The sequence below is a fragment of the Rhyacophila brunnea genome, unplaced genomic scaffold (assembly GCF_057557595.1).
Source record: "Rhyacophila brunnea isolate RB1 unplaced genomic scaffold, BYU_Rbru_1.0 scaffold_7, whole genome shotgun sequence".
In the NCBI taxonomy this organism is placed as follows: domain Eukaryota; kingdom Metazoa; phylum Arthropoda; class Insecta; order Trichoptera; family Rhyacophilidae; genus Rhyacophila; species Rhyacophila brunnea.
The window spans coordinates 18,236,574-18,252,110 of record NW_028233339.1 but is presented as its reverse complement, the minus strand read 5'-3'; positions in this window follow the sequence as shown (position 1 = coordinate 18,252,110).

Sequence of the window (15,537 nt, the reverse complement as noted above, 5' to 3'; positions counted from 1 at the left end):
TCAACGTAGAAAATAGTGATTACATAGTGTGAGACGAGACGCAAGGAAGACGTATTGTGATAATACATTTACGAAACAACAAATTCTTCGAATTTTAATCTATTGTCAATATTTAAAAAAAAAATTATAAAAAGGGTTTTCGTAATCAGAAGTACAATTAATGATGGTGGGCCGCAAAAAAATACCCGGCGGGCCGCAGTTTGCCCCCCTCTGGAATAGACCCACAGCTCTAGGATGAAAATGATACCTATATTATCTATGTATTTATTTAATGCTAGTAGTAATTTACTACATATATCAATACAAGTGAATATCATTTGATCTAATTTTATGCGAGGTCTGGCAAGGAGGCGTATCAGTGTACTAAAAAGTGAAAAAAGTGCATAGTTATAAAGCGTTTAAGTACAAGAATACAGAATCCATATAAGGCCTATCTACACGGAGTCCAAATTCCTTGGGGATAACCAATGGTGGCAAATAATTAATCAAACATCTTTGGAAAACATGTTCAAATAATTTTATAAATGATGTGATAATATATCAACGTACCAACTCGTCCCTACACAACATTTCGAACGCCATTGTCATTTAATACAAGACACTGCTTTCTGGTTGTGGGGGTAAAAACTTCCGAGACAATATTCTGTCCGTCCTCTTCCCATATTGGGTTCGCATCGAGCGCGTGCAAAAAATAAACTCTCGGCAGCACGCTCTTAATTGACAGTTGGATAATTCAAACAATTCAGTTGCGCGTGCGCGTGCCACACTAATCGCAGCCTGCGCGACGTGTCTCTTGTCTTGAGGGGCGCCTTCAGACTTCAGCCATAAAAGTAATATTTATTAACAATAATCGATACGGCTGTCTAGAATTTTTAATAGTCCAGACGACCGACTGGATTAAGAAACTAATAAAACAATGCAAAAAGTATCTTATTGTTTTTTTTCGTTTATTCGCTATTACGATTAGCATTGTCCATCGAATTCAATAGAATGATTGATTCATCGGATCGTACGTCGCGCGAATGTCTCCATAATTAGTTTGTATGCAAGGAGAGTTCCTTCTAATTTTATTGATAATGTTTTTTTTCATTGACTCTACAATTCTAAGCGTTAATGTTAGCCTCCTGCGATTCCTTAAATTTATTACTGTATTAACATTCTTTTTTCGATTTTTCTATTTTATGGCGTACCTACAAAAATGTACACATGTACCAGGACCGCCGCGAGGGGTACAGTTGCCAGTTTGCGAAATAAAATGCCACCCTACTACGCCAGTGTAATCTAATAATAAAATAATTACAAGATAAAAAGAACTTTTTATATACAATGTTTTTAAATTTTCTGTTGAATTATTATGCTCAATATGCTCAATATGCTCAAACTTGTACTTGATATGAAGTAAATAAAAAACAAACAAATATAGAATACTGAAATGTCATTTTGATTTCCATAGTAACGCACGTATATATAAATAATTGAGTTGCTAGGACCACCCACTTAGCAACCAATAATAGTGGATTGGATTACGGATTTCTTCCGAAATAACTTTTCATACAAAACAGAATTAACTGAAAATGAATTCAATTCTACTTAAAGATGGCTAAAAGTATTTAAAAAAAATGCATTGGCGTCGTGTTCTGATATATTCTAAAAGTTTCAAACGTCTAACTAGTCGGGAAGTTAGTTAAAAATCGATTGCAAGATTTGTACTGGATAAACAACCACCGGACAAAAAATACTTAGGTACACATTTTTATGAGCGATGAATTTTCATTAATGTCTTACAGTTGATTTAAAAAAATCTAAATTCGATAATTTCGGTGAGAAACAACATTTTTACAGGATATTATTCAAACCACCAACGTTATTAGCTATCGAATATAGTTTGATCGTAGTAGTTAACATTTCCACCGAACTTTACATGATAGAATCCATTTCGTGTTACCTTCTCAATGTTTTGTTTATCTGAATATAGAAAGCTAGAAGATTTCTGACTAAGTTCATGCTAACGAGACGTTTAAGGCGTGTACAAATCGATACAAGTAGGTTTTGTAACTTTGCTTAGAATTTTCTGTATTTTTGTTATTTTCATCAACAGTTAAGGGGAGGGGCATAGAAATTTATTGTCAAATTGAAGTTTTACACATATTTTAATCGATCAATCCCTATCTTAATACAATGGGTGGAAAATTTTTTTTTTTATTTCTAACAGAAAGCGACAATTTAGAAAACGACTAAAAATAAGGGTTTGACTGTACGTGATTTTGTATTGTTCCGTGTGTTTTTTGAAACAAAATTATCAATGTAAGTTTTTCAATAAGTTTTCTTGGGATTGTCATACAGTTTTATTAATAATTTATAGTTTTAATGTTGTTTTTTTTTAATTAAAAAATCATCGATTTTTACGAAAAATAATGAATTTTATTCAGTTGTTGAATAATTGCATCGCGCATCTATTCTATACCTATACAAGACTGCTTTCGGCCTTTACAGCAGCTAAATGGGTAGGAAAGTATCGAAATATTTACACTTATTGTAACAATTACAATAAGTTATCCGTCTGAACTTTCAAAACTGTCTATCTCACTCTAAAATTTATCACAAGCCAAGAATGCTGTTAATGTGTATCACAGGCAAGGTGCTGTTAAAACATAGCACTTATTGTAATAATTACAACTAACTTATTGTAATTGTTACAATACAACACTTTGATACTTTCCTACCATAGATAGCGGCTGAAAGCAATATTGTGTATAGAATAGATGCGCTGGTGGCTTTAATAATGGGTTTAGCTTTTTTAAGCTTTTTCGTGTCACTTAAATTGTTAAATATGTAATGAAGTTTTCATTGACTCTTTAATCGAATTGATCTATTTGTTTCGTTTATACTAATTACTGAACACCAGATAATCGTTTAGTTTTTTTCCGACGCCTTTGAATAAGATTATATTTTCTGAATTCAAATTGAGTACACAAAAACGATTACCGACACAAAAATCAAGAGGTGAGTTGAGGCCGCCTTTTGAATCGGCCGCCCGTGTACGCCGCATACGTGACACATAAGGGTGCAACGCCCCTGTGTGGTAGGTACATAGTTAATAATTTCAGAGTAGTATTTTAATAAAATTATTTATTACTAAAATAACTACAATCATTTTATTTTGGTTGATTCTCCGTGCTGATCTCTTATGGGCACTTTTTATTAAATTACGTCTCGGTAAACTCAGTCAAAGCTCAATTGAGTTCGTGGCATCCCTATTCCTGTGCATCTGTTCCTAAGACATTCCTAGGCGTAAACAACTACTGATGCTTCACACCAAACCTAGGACCTCGTAATACGCCTGATTATGACCAAGTGTGGTGCGGAGCGATTGGTTTGGAGGAAACTATTAGGTAGTAGTATTTTATTGCACCATCTTCTAAATATAGGTCCTCTATAATATTATACACAATACATACAGGATATCAATATTTTAGTTTGTATTTATAAACCTTATATTATAATAAAAAATATACCCAAATATGGATATCTATCTGGCAGTCACAATAATATTATCTATAAATAGTCATTTGCAGACATTACGTGATTCGATACACGTTATCAATAAACACGTTTTTGTAAGTCACTCCATATCTTTCATAAAAGAGTTTATTGTACTTTTGGGCGACATAGTTTCATTCATAAATACGTGCGAAATGTTGATTTTATATTCTCGGAAACGTGGATAACTTTTTATAATAAAAGGTCATTCATTGATAAAAAAAATGTTCAGATAAGCTATGCATAAGACGTCTCAATTTTTCAACATATTATTATATTATGGTATCGGTAGTTTTGTTTAGATCGATACATTACACTCTCCTAACACCCTATACCAGATACATATTATAATCTACAATGCAATCTATTATGAGTCATATTTCGATAAAACTGCAAAATGTTTTATAGTGCAGGATCCCATAGACTTTTCGTATACATAATATGCGGAACGCATTCTGACAATTGGAATAGGTTCTAGGTGTCACAAAGATATATAATGTCGATGTTGCCAGGTGATATTAGTGGTCATATTTTTTATATTGAGCTTTTAATTTTTTTTTCTTATAACCCAATCTATACAAAAATGCTACTAAATAAAATAATCGATAATTTTGAACACATTGCACTACCCGCTATTTTTATTTTTTCAAACTGGACGAACCGTTCCACGACCATGCGATGGCATGGTACAATTATTACATTTTCTATCAATTCTTGATTCGGTTTTGGTTTTATTGAAGAACTTAGAACAATCTGTAGTGGGTTATAAGAAAAAAATTAAAACCTCAATAAAAAAATGACCACTAATATCACCTGGCAACATCAACATTATATATCTTTGTGACCCCTAGAACATATTCCAATTGTTAGAATGCGTTCCGCATATTATGTATACGAAAAGTCTATGGGATCCTGCACTATTATACTTTTTCAGTTTTTCAGGTGGAACATAATATAATTGTATGTATCATAATGATTTTTATGAGGAATCATCATTGGTTATTTTTACCCCAATATAAGGGCTGTTTCGTCTGATATCACCATGTAGAATACCAGCATGCATGTTTTAATTAAATGAAAATGCAATTCGAATTATATAGTATTTATTCCATATATTTTATTAAAATATTAGGACCCGTTAAAATCACCTAGTTTCAAAAAGGACATTGACTGACAAACTGATACAAAAACAATTTCCACTGCTAAGATTTATTGAAAACAATGATTATTACGTAATAAGAGAAATATAGATACCCATTAAATAAGAATATTCTTGGGATAAATAGAATTGGAGAATTTTTTAAATATTTCACAGATAAACACGTAACTTTCAAAAATATTTTTAAAATCGTTGAATTTTTCATGTCTCCCTGGACCGACTGAACGAGTATTTACATTAGTGCACAATATGACATGATATGTGTATCAGTGAAAAAACTCAATTAAAAATCGAAGCATCAGGAGCATTCATTTATACCACATTTGAAATCAAATTGTACTTATACAATTTTATGAATTTTTAAAACACAAACCCATGAGTTATTAAAAAAAAACATTCTTCCAAAAAATATATAAGTAAATTAATGTCACTAATATCAATAATAATGTGTAATACTACCTAATATGATTTTTTTAAATCATATGTAGGTTCATAATATAATATATAAAATGTTATAAAGTTTTTTAGTTTTGTGAAATAAATAAATACAACCTGGTGTTTTTAAATAACAAAACATTTTTTTTATTTGTCCCTTTTTTTCTCCAAGAAAATAATATGGCCACTTAAATCATAGCTTCCTCTAGCATCCGCCTTTTTCCAAGTCTATCCAAAGCCGCTTTTTACTAAACAAACTTGTACGAAGTTGACCAACTCCTGCTGTCTTTCATCCTATCGGGTTCTCAAATATGTCAGTTTCTTACCTCACTCTCCAACCTGGCAGTGTGTCATTGACGTCTCTGAAGATACTGTGCAGCACGCACCAATCAAGTGAGTACTATATCTACGTTTTTCGTAATGCACAAGGTTTTCGAGCCTTTCTTACAATGACGATTAAATCCACATATCTTTACAAAATGTATGAATACAAAAGGAAATTAAGATTATTATAATAAAAGTAGGTACCTACTTACCTACCTACTGTAGTTCAATAGTTTTTTTTTAATTTATTTTATTGCAACTTGCAACTGATATTGTTTAGGTATCTACCTACTTTATCAACATTTATTTAAAACTTCTATATTTAACAGGCGTTTCAGACAATATTATTACAATCTCATTTTTTGTTTTATTTGTGTGTTGTTGCCTCCTTTTAAAAAAAATTAGTATAAATGTCTGTTTGTTGTATATTCTTTACCAGTTGAAAATGTCCCTCTGAGGTGGACGAAACCAGTCCAGTCATAATAAAAGTGGAATTAGTATGATAAAATTCAGTTTTATTTTAATTAATAATACAATGCATTTTCACCATGAATTGACAGTTAACACCATTAAAGAAATTATATTATTATTTTTACTTACCTTGCTTAGGGATAAATAAAAAGATATAGTGATACAAAATAGAAGTACCATACAATTTGAAACCAATTCCCAGAATCTTAATGCTGAACAAGTCAGAATAATGTGTCTGGTGCTTAGACTAGTCTGGTGCTTTTTTTTCATAACAGATACCTAGGTAATTTTTATTGGTCATACGACATGCCTGGAAAAAGTTTCCTCGTTTTCGATCGATCTATGCTCCGTACTTGTTTATACTAATAATACATTAGATAAAAACTCACCCTGCAACAAGGCATTCACATGAATTTTATTCAAAATAGATATAAATGTAATTGAAACACATTTACAATTTACAAAGAAAATAGCACATCCAGTTAATCACCTGACATCGTTTGTAAATACGTATATCTATCTACCTTATTGCCGAAGGAAATTTTTATATTATTCGATCTGACCTTTTCAAGGATTAAGTGCGCAATACGTCACGGCTCGTTGGAAAAACAAAAATAAAACCGAAATAAAATGTTTGTTACGCCACTTTGAACAAACACACTTATCTCTTTATTGCAACCCGTGTCTGGCGTGTTAACAATATAAACGGAGCACTAGTGACGTCATTGCGATTTGGATTAAAGCGACAACAAAGTTAGCTGTTTCTAATAAATATTTTGGATTAATGCACTGCACCCATGTACGTCATAAAAGCGATACAATAATAAGTGTACCTACCTAATTAAATAATGCCATGTCAACAATACCGTGTATATTCAATATTATTTTGTATTCTATTTCTTCTTTTCGTGCCACATCCTTTGAGTTGTCGGAACTCGGCGTTGAGTTCGACCATTTTTTTCCCTGTCCATCGCTCCTCTAAATAAGGATGGAGTGCTGAACTTAAACCAGTCTCTGAGGTTCTTGTTCTACCAAAGTCTTTCTTACCGGAGATCTTTCCTTGATTGATAATACGCAGAAGTTGATATCTCATGGGAGCGTATTGCCAAACTTAACTCTACTTATCAGGAAGCAAGGCAGACGCAACTTACGCAACTATATAATATTATTATCGTTGTAACTTTTGTTAAATCCTGACGAAGAGTATGATTGTGGAAATGTTATTATAATATTATGTAGTCCAACCTGCAAACGAATCGATCGGCCATTGAGTATAGTGTTTTTTTTTATTTAAATGTAGTTTTATAGTTGCCAACCGTACTATAATTATAGTATAGTAGTTTGGACTATAATTTTGGTATGCGTACCTACTATGTACGATATTAAAAAGGTATAGTATGTACGCCCAAAATATTATAATTTTGAATATCGTAAAACATGTATTTATATCCTAAGGATTTAATGTCAACCTTAAAAGAAAATGCTAAAAGTACTAAAATTTCGATATTTTTGTATTATAAATAATTGGTGCAAATACTTGCTATAATTTTGTAATGGAATGAAATTTGGTGAACTAAGAAAACAAGTTGTTCGAAAGAGGTAAAAAAAGCTCTGGACTTTGATAAACTTCGGTAAGCATTTTTGGTCTGATGAGGTAGGTAGGTACGTAAATAAAAATGAGTCTTAGAATTTTTCAAATTCTCCGTTAGGTATTTATTTTGTGGGAAACAAAAAACCAAAAAAGACAACACGTAACTATAATTTTTGCCGAAATACTATAATTCTGTGACAAAGAGATGGCAATATAATTATTATTATGATAGTTTCTGCAAACTTCTAAATAAAACTGGATGCGGTATTAGGTAATTAGGTACCTAATTCGATTCTGAATTCGTGTAACTGTTTCCCCATTCTAAATAGGTACATAGGTATACGAAACTCTTATTTTCACAATAAAAATGAATAATTGCAAACAGACTGACAAATTTAATATAAACCAACCAACATACCTACCGAACTGTAACGTGACGTTTGCTAATTTGAAGAATTGAACAATATGATCAAAATTTAATTATTATCAATTATTGCTATACTATCTAGTAATTCAATGTTCTTTCAGTGTAAGATAATAAGTTTCAATGTATTTATAATATGCACAGTAAAAGGTTTATTTGCAATGCAGTACATGAAATGAATATAGGTAGTAGACTTAAAAGTGTCGCGTTTCTTTTGCGGGCGATGACGGAATTGTGCAAACAAGACCACGCTTGATATCAAGTTTGTTATACAAATGTTTGACCTGTATTGTATTTCAAGTTTAATCGATGTTGTGTATCCGTGTGCTCAGTATTGAATGAGTGAACGTCTAAAGGGATTTCATTCATGGTCGATAGTCCTAATGTTGTATTTGCAGTGGTACGCCATGCATTTCGGATTATTACTGTTTTTAGCTTTTCAAAGTTATGTTATAAAGCTTTAAGTTAGAAGCTTCACTGAAAACCAAAAAATCGCAGGGTTTCAAAATACAATTTGTCAATAATATCTACCGAAAATAATATGATTATTTTGAAAGATAGATAAGTACTTAATTATTTTTCGGTATGTACACCGTGTGCACCGTATGAATGACAATTAACCGGCAAAGAGAGTGATGTCCAGAAATCCAATAGGACGTAGAAGAAGAAGGAGGCCAAAGATTCGCTGGTTAGATGAAGCTGCCAGTGAAGTGCCGTATTCTGGGGGTACCAAATTGGAAAGCGGCCACATTGGATAGGGACAGGTGGAGGAAGCTGTTGGAGGAGGACAGGACCCACACCGGGTTGTCGCGCCCCTGATGATGATGATGTAGGTACTAAATTAAAGTTTTTCAAAGCCTCTTCAAACGAAATAGGTAGGTACTAAGAAATCACCCTCTTACTCCGGATGAATACGTTGAGAAATCGCGGTAGAGAAGGGATGGAATATTTTTGGTAAGGTTGTTTCCGTGAGAATACTGTTTTGATCAAACAGATTTATTGACACATAGTATATACCTATATTTAAAAAAAAATGTCTACACACTACAGCATGTGATTGGATAGAGTTTCGGAATATTTATAAAACGTTTAACGGTTTATCGGCGTTACTGATTTCTAACAATACATGTATTTAAATCAAATTTATTTATTTTACATATTTATAATGGACATAACAAATTACAAATTCAAAGCGTTCACGACATGACATAAAATAAGTAATTTTTAAAATTAAAATACAGAGAGATGTGACTTAATAATACAATAAGTAATAAAATAAGAAAAGAAATAAAATAAAGCAACAAAAATAAAAGTAGATGGAAGCACACAGGGTAAACTATCGATAGACCCTGTCTTAAAAACTTATAAAACAACGTCCACCTAAATTCACCTCACGTAAGTGGAATATATCAATATCCGAAGCGATTTCATTAAACATGGTTATTGCCTTCCCAATTGGCATCACTAATAGCAGGTTAGTTCTGCACTGGGAGAACAAACAACGGATGCCCTCGATTCGGTAATTATCAGAGACACTATATTAAATATATTTACCCTCTGAAATGAAATTGTTCTGAAATTCAAGCATCCGTATACCTACGTTGCGTCGCGGATCGTCTTCACGAGCAACAGCGGAGCTTGAAAGGCGTCCAGATAGCTGCCGTTACAAAAATAATAATACTTATATGCTTTTGTACTATTTATAGAACTATCTCGTTTTTAAATACAATTAGAAACCATAAATCTCACACAGAAGGTATAACAATTTAACAGGACTATTTCCATGAAAAGTATTACTTCGCTTAACTTGACGTGTCAAATTTAACAGCACTCTACATCAAACAAAAAAAATCTCAAAATAAATCAAGAATAACAATTACACTAGATTTGCTTTAAATTCAACATGTTGACCTTGTATACCTTATATTTTAAATAATTACAAAATAAAAAGAACTTTTTATATACCTACCACGTTTTTAAATTTTCTGTTGAATCATATAAACTTGACAATTATATGTATTAATAATTTAGGACAACAACAAATCATTTTTTTTTGCTATTTTGCAACAAACAAAATATATAGAATACTGAAATGTCATTTTGATTTCCATAGTAACGCACGTATATATTAATAATTTAGTTGCTAGGACCACCCCCTTAGCAATCAATAATAGTGGATTGGATTACGGATTTCTTCCGAAATAATTTGTCATACAAAACAGAATTAACTGAAAATTAATTCAATTCTACTTAAAGATGGCTATAAGTATTAAAAGAATGCATTGGCATCGTGTTCTAATATATTCTAAAAGTTTCAAATGTCTAGCTAGTCGGGAAGTTAGTTACCAATCGATTGCAAAATTTGTACTGAATAAACAACTACCGGACAAACAAGAATTCGAGCTAAGAAAAACGTGGTAAAATAGAATAAAATGTAGCTGATTTGATAACCAAGAAGCCTAGATTAACTTTTAATTAAATGGCTTATTTATTATGTAGTTGCGATATAATCAATTATCCATTGATATGTGTATTAATTATGTTCCCATGATAACAATATTCATCATTATGATAATTTTTAATCTAGGTACTATTTTTCTGCTAACAATCTTATTTTCTTACCGTATCTGACATTTATTTTTGCCAACGACAGTAAAGTTCGCATCACTGACGCCACTGGTGAATAAAAAGGGAATATGAGAATATTTTGAAGTGTTTTCGAAAATAGAAATGACGTGTCATCCATCCAGGGCGATTGACGGAGATTATTGGGGAAGTATTTTTAACCAGGTGTTCATGATTAGTGAATCATTTTACCGTGTCATCATTGGCATAGTAAATAAGTTCCTATAGTACCTATATTATTATTAATAAAATCGCTTCCTTTGTTTTTCCCTCCAACACCCGACATGTCTTCAGAGCCGTTAGCCATATATACATTTTACTGAGGGGTGTAGGGTGATTGACGGCTTAGTTAACTGGTCATGATTAACAGCGTAAATGGTAAAAAAGAAGAGGAATTGAGACAAGGTTAATTTTTCAGGATCACAAAGGCACACTGATTACTAAAATTGATATAAGTAGCTCTATTAATTTAATTCAAATAAATATTTTAAATATTTATAGGTATTGAATTAAAGGCTATACCTCAGTTGAGGCATGGTCTAAAAATATCGTGGCTAGGCGATGTGCGGATTGTGCAAATGACGCGTACCGAACGAAATATAATTTGTCATATAAATCCAACATGCGTCCATTTAATGTTATGTTTATTGTTGTATTAGTAACAATAATAATATATTCATTGACATGTTTTCTTTTTTAAATAAATTGGTAACGTTTTTTAGTCATCTTTACACGATTTAAGAATTAATACCCCCGTTGCCATCACGAAACAAATTGACGTGTTCACAGCTCGACGTTCGCTCTCCGATTGCCAGCGAGTCCAAAATTTCGTCGCACCTATAGTTGACAATTATTTGCCGTTTCACTGAAGTACCGTCTTAAGTTAATTTTGTGTATCAGTGGAATCAATACAACATGTCAAATATAGATTTTTGTGTTTTTTAGCCGTTTTCCGACAAAGGTAAAAAGTAAAATGATAAAATAAAGATATACTTACTTACTGAAACTGAAGCTAAATATAATACTTTTCAAGACATTAGAAGATGGAGGGCTATTATAATATGTTTTTTACTCACTCAAACACCTTATACCTACCAAGCTTTATTTCATTATTTTGACAAATTTAAATAAAAATAGATTTTATACTTACCTAAATTAAGTAATTCTTCAAAATACATCGGTCCCTATATAACTAACACCATAAAATGATAACTATACTTTTCTATTATTGAGTAATTTCAACTTAAAAAAAAATTAAATACCTAATATGATTAAAAATGTTTGATTATCATCACGACCTACGTCCTACGTCCTGTAACAGCGGGGCCAAATTGCCGCTGATTGTCTCCTATGGGCACAAACCACTTGTGTTATGAAATCCAGATTGCATTTCTTCTTTCTCCATATTTTCATTTTTTACTGAAAGACGTACAAATTTGGTACTCTATAACTATTTCCTTGTTATGAAGAGTAATTGCATTTTAATAATGCTGGTAGGTATATTAAACGGAAAAGTGTTAAATGATAGACTTTGACATTCAGAGGAATAATAATAAACGATGGAATCGTTTCATTATTCATGAATTCTAGAAACATTCACTGAAAGAGGGAATCATTCTTAAAATTGCTGTCCTGAAAATTTTTAAGTGAAGTAACCTATATATTTATTTTTTTGGTGGTTTGAATTAACAGAGTTTTCTATTTACGAGAAATGGATGTTAGCCCCTTGCTCAACCTATTAGATCCATACTCTGACTCCAAACACAAATTCAAAAATAAAATGTTAATTTGCCATCATGGGGATTTGAACCTGGAACCCACGACACTATAAGCTGACGCATAAGCCTATCGGCCATCGTCAGCGTCAAATATCGCATAATGGTTTTATGTCAATCTCCAATATTTCTCGCGATCAAAAAAAATCTGTATAATAAATAATATATTATATATTTATCCTTTTTAAACACTACAATGTCCAATGACAGTAGTGTGGTAAAACAGTTGTGTATTTAGTAATATATGTGAAACAATCATAAACGCCCAGGCTTTGAGAGAATAACATATCTCAGTGGTTTCCAAACTTTATGTTACTAAGCCTCCCTTTCAAAAAATCTAATCTTGGCCAATACAAACACCTTTTTAAATAGCCAAAAATGTACTACTTAATACAACAAAGAAAAAAAACTTAATTAAGTACCTACTTATAAAAATAAACAAGATTTTACTAAGTAGGTACGTACTTTTATTATACTTATTCATTTTTAAATTAATTGGTTTTTCATGCGATAGATGTGCTTGTTTCTTAGCACAAAGTGCTCTTTTTCTACTAAACGGGGTCGATATTTGGATTTCATTGCAGCTAATGCAGAAAATCCCGTTTCGCATAAAAATAATATGATGTTACGAATGGTATAGCAGTACCTACTCTACTTTAGTAATCATTTAAGTACCTATAGCAATCATCATATAGGTATCACATCAAATTGCAATACATAACTACATATTTAAAATATTTAATAGTTACAAAACAAAGTGGCGCCGACTTTTTTTAAACTATTACATTAAATTTATGATGTCTGTTATGCCCGGGCCCCAGGTTCTTTATAAACTTTGCATTTGCAAACTGCAAACCTGTGGCTACATCAGTGTCAAACTTTTTGCGCCTCCCTTTGCAACACTCCGCGCCTCCCAGTTTGGAAATCGCTGCATATCTAAATATACTGTGACCTCACCGGATCGAACCCGGACCAGCCAAATGAAAAGCCAACGCCTTACGCACAGGACTACGAAGGTCGCTGTGTAGGTACCTACCTAACATTTTTTTAAATATCATAATTTTTATTTTTGTTATTTAATATAAAATACGTGCGGTGTAATTTATTGTGAGATAAAGGGATCTATTAAGCCTTATCTCCCGGTGGCTAAACATTTGAATTAGTGGTATAAAAATAGCTGTCCAAATAGGCAATATTCTAAAAATAATGCTAAGCATACGCACATGTCTAAATACACACCAATTAAAAGATTATTGGAGCTTTTAATGGTACCCACTGCTGGAAAATAAATATTGTGTTTGGTCCACGCGATAGAATAGTTGGATGAAATATTGTTAAATTAAAATAGGTAGTTGTAATAAAACTTTAGCATAGATTATATGTGACGCTAAAAAACAAACGTAGCCATCTCCATCACAAGTGAAACTGAGTAAATCAACTTTTTTGTTTTTGTGGTTAATTTGAACCCGTAAGTTAATAATTTCCTAATTTATGATTATATTTTATTTAAAAGATACGATTTAAACAATGCTCAATAATCGCGAATCTTTAACAAACAAGATATTTACGATTTTATGTTGGAGATGGCTATGTTTGTTTTGTATCATCTGGATTTGACCAGGTTTGAAATAAATACTATTGGAGATGGACAGTTTTGTTTTGTATTCGATTGGTTTGTTTTGTATTCTAACAAACAGGGTTGTGTTAAAATGGGTGCCGGACGAAATCCCGAATGCTGAAATCCCGAATGCCGACATCCCGAAAGCCGAAATCCCGAAAGCCAAAATCCCGAATGGCCGGAATCCCGAAGGCCGAAATCCCGAAAAATAAAATATAAACAGTATTAATTTTCAACCAGCGGTTCCCCAATAGGCGGCGCTTTTTCTTGGGTGTGTAATTTAACAAGATAATTAAAATAGTTATATAAAAACTGTTATTAATTATGGAATGAAGCAACAAAATAATTTTCAACCAGCGGCACCCCAAAAGGCGGCGCTTTTTCTCGATTGTATAATTTATCTAGATAATTAAAATAGTAGTATTAAAAACTATTATTAATTATGGAATGAAGCAAAAAAATAATTTTCAACCAGCGGTACCCCAATAGGCGGCGCTTTTTCTTAAATGTGTAATTTAACAAGATAATTAAAATAGTTTTAATAAAAACTATTCATAATTATGGAATCAAGCAGCAAAATAATTTTCAACCAGCGGCACCCCAAAAGGCGGCGCTTTTTCTCGATTGTATAATTTATCTTGATAATTAAAATAGTGGTATTAAAAACTATTATTAATTATGGAATGAAGCAAAAAAATAATTTTCAACCAGCGGTACCCCAATAGGCGGCGCTTTTTCTTGAATGTGTAATTTAACAAGATAATTAAAATAGTTATAAAAAAACTATTCATGATTATGGAATCAAGCAACAAAATAATTTTCAACCAGCGGCACCCCAAAAGGGGACGCTTTTTCTCGATTGTATAATTTAACAAGATAATCAAAATAGTTATATAAAAACTATTATTAATTATGAAATAATGCAAAAAAATAATTTTCAACCAGCGGTACCCCAATAGGCGGCTCTTTTTCTAGAGTGTGTAATTAAACAAGATAATTATTTTCTTACTTCATTCCATAATTAATAATTGTTCTTATATAACTATTTTAATTATCTTGTTTAATTATACAATCGAGGAAAAGCGCCGCCTATTGGGGTGCAGCTGGTTGAAAATTATTTTGTTGCTTCATTTCATAATTAATAACAGTTTTTATATAACTATTTTAATTATCTTGTTAAATTACTTACTCAAGAAAAAGCGCCGCCTATTGGGGTACCGCTGGTTGAAAATTATTTTCTTGCTTCATTTCATAATTAATAATAGTTTTAAATACTACTATTTTAATTATCTAGTTAAAATATACAATCGAGAAAAAGCGCCGCCTTTTGGGGTGCCGCTGGTTGAAAATTATTTTGTTGCTTTATTCCATAATTAATAATAGTTTTAAATACTACTATTTTAATTATCTAGTTAAAATATACAATCGAGAAAAAGCGCCGCCTTTTGGGGTGCCGCTGGTTGAAAATTATTTTGTTGCATCATTCCATAATTAATAATAGTTTTTATATAACTATTCTAATTATCTTGTTAAATTACACACTCTAGAAAACGCGCCGCCTATTGGGGTGCCGCT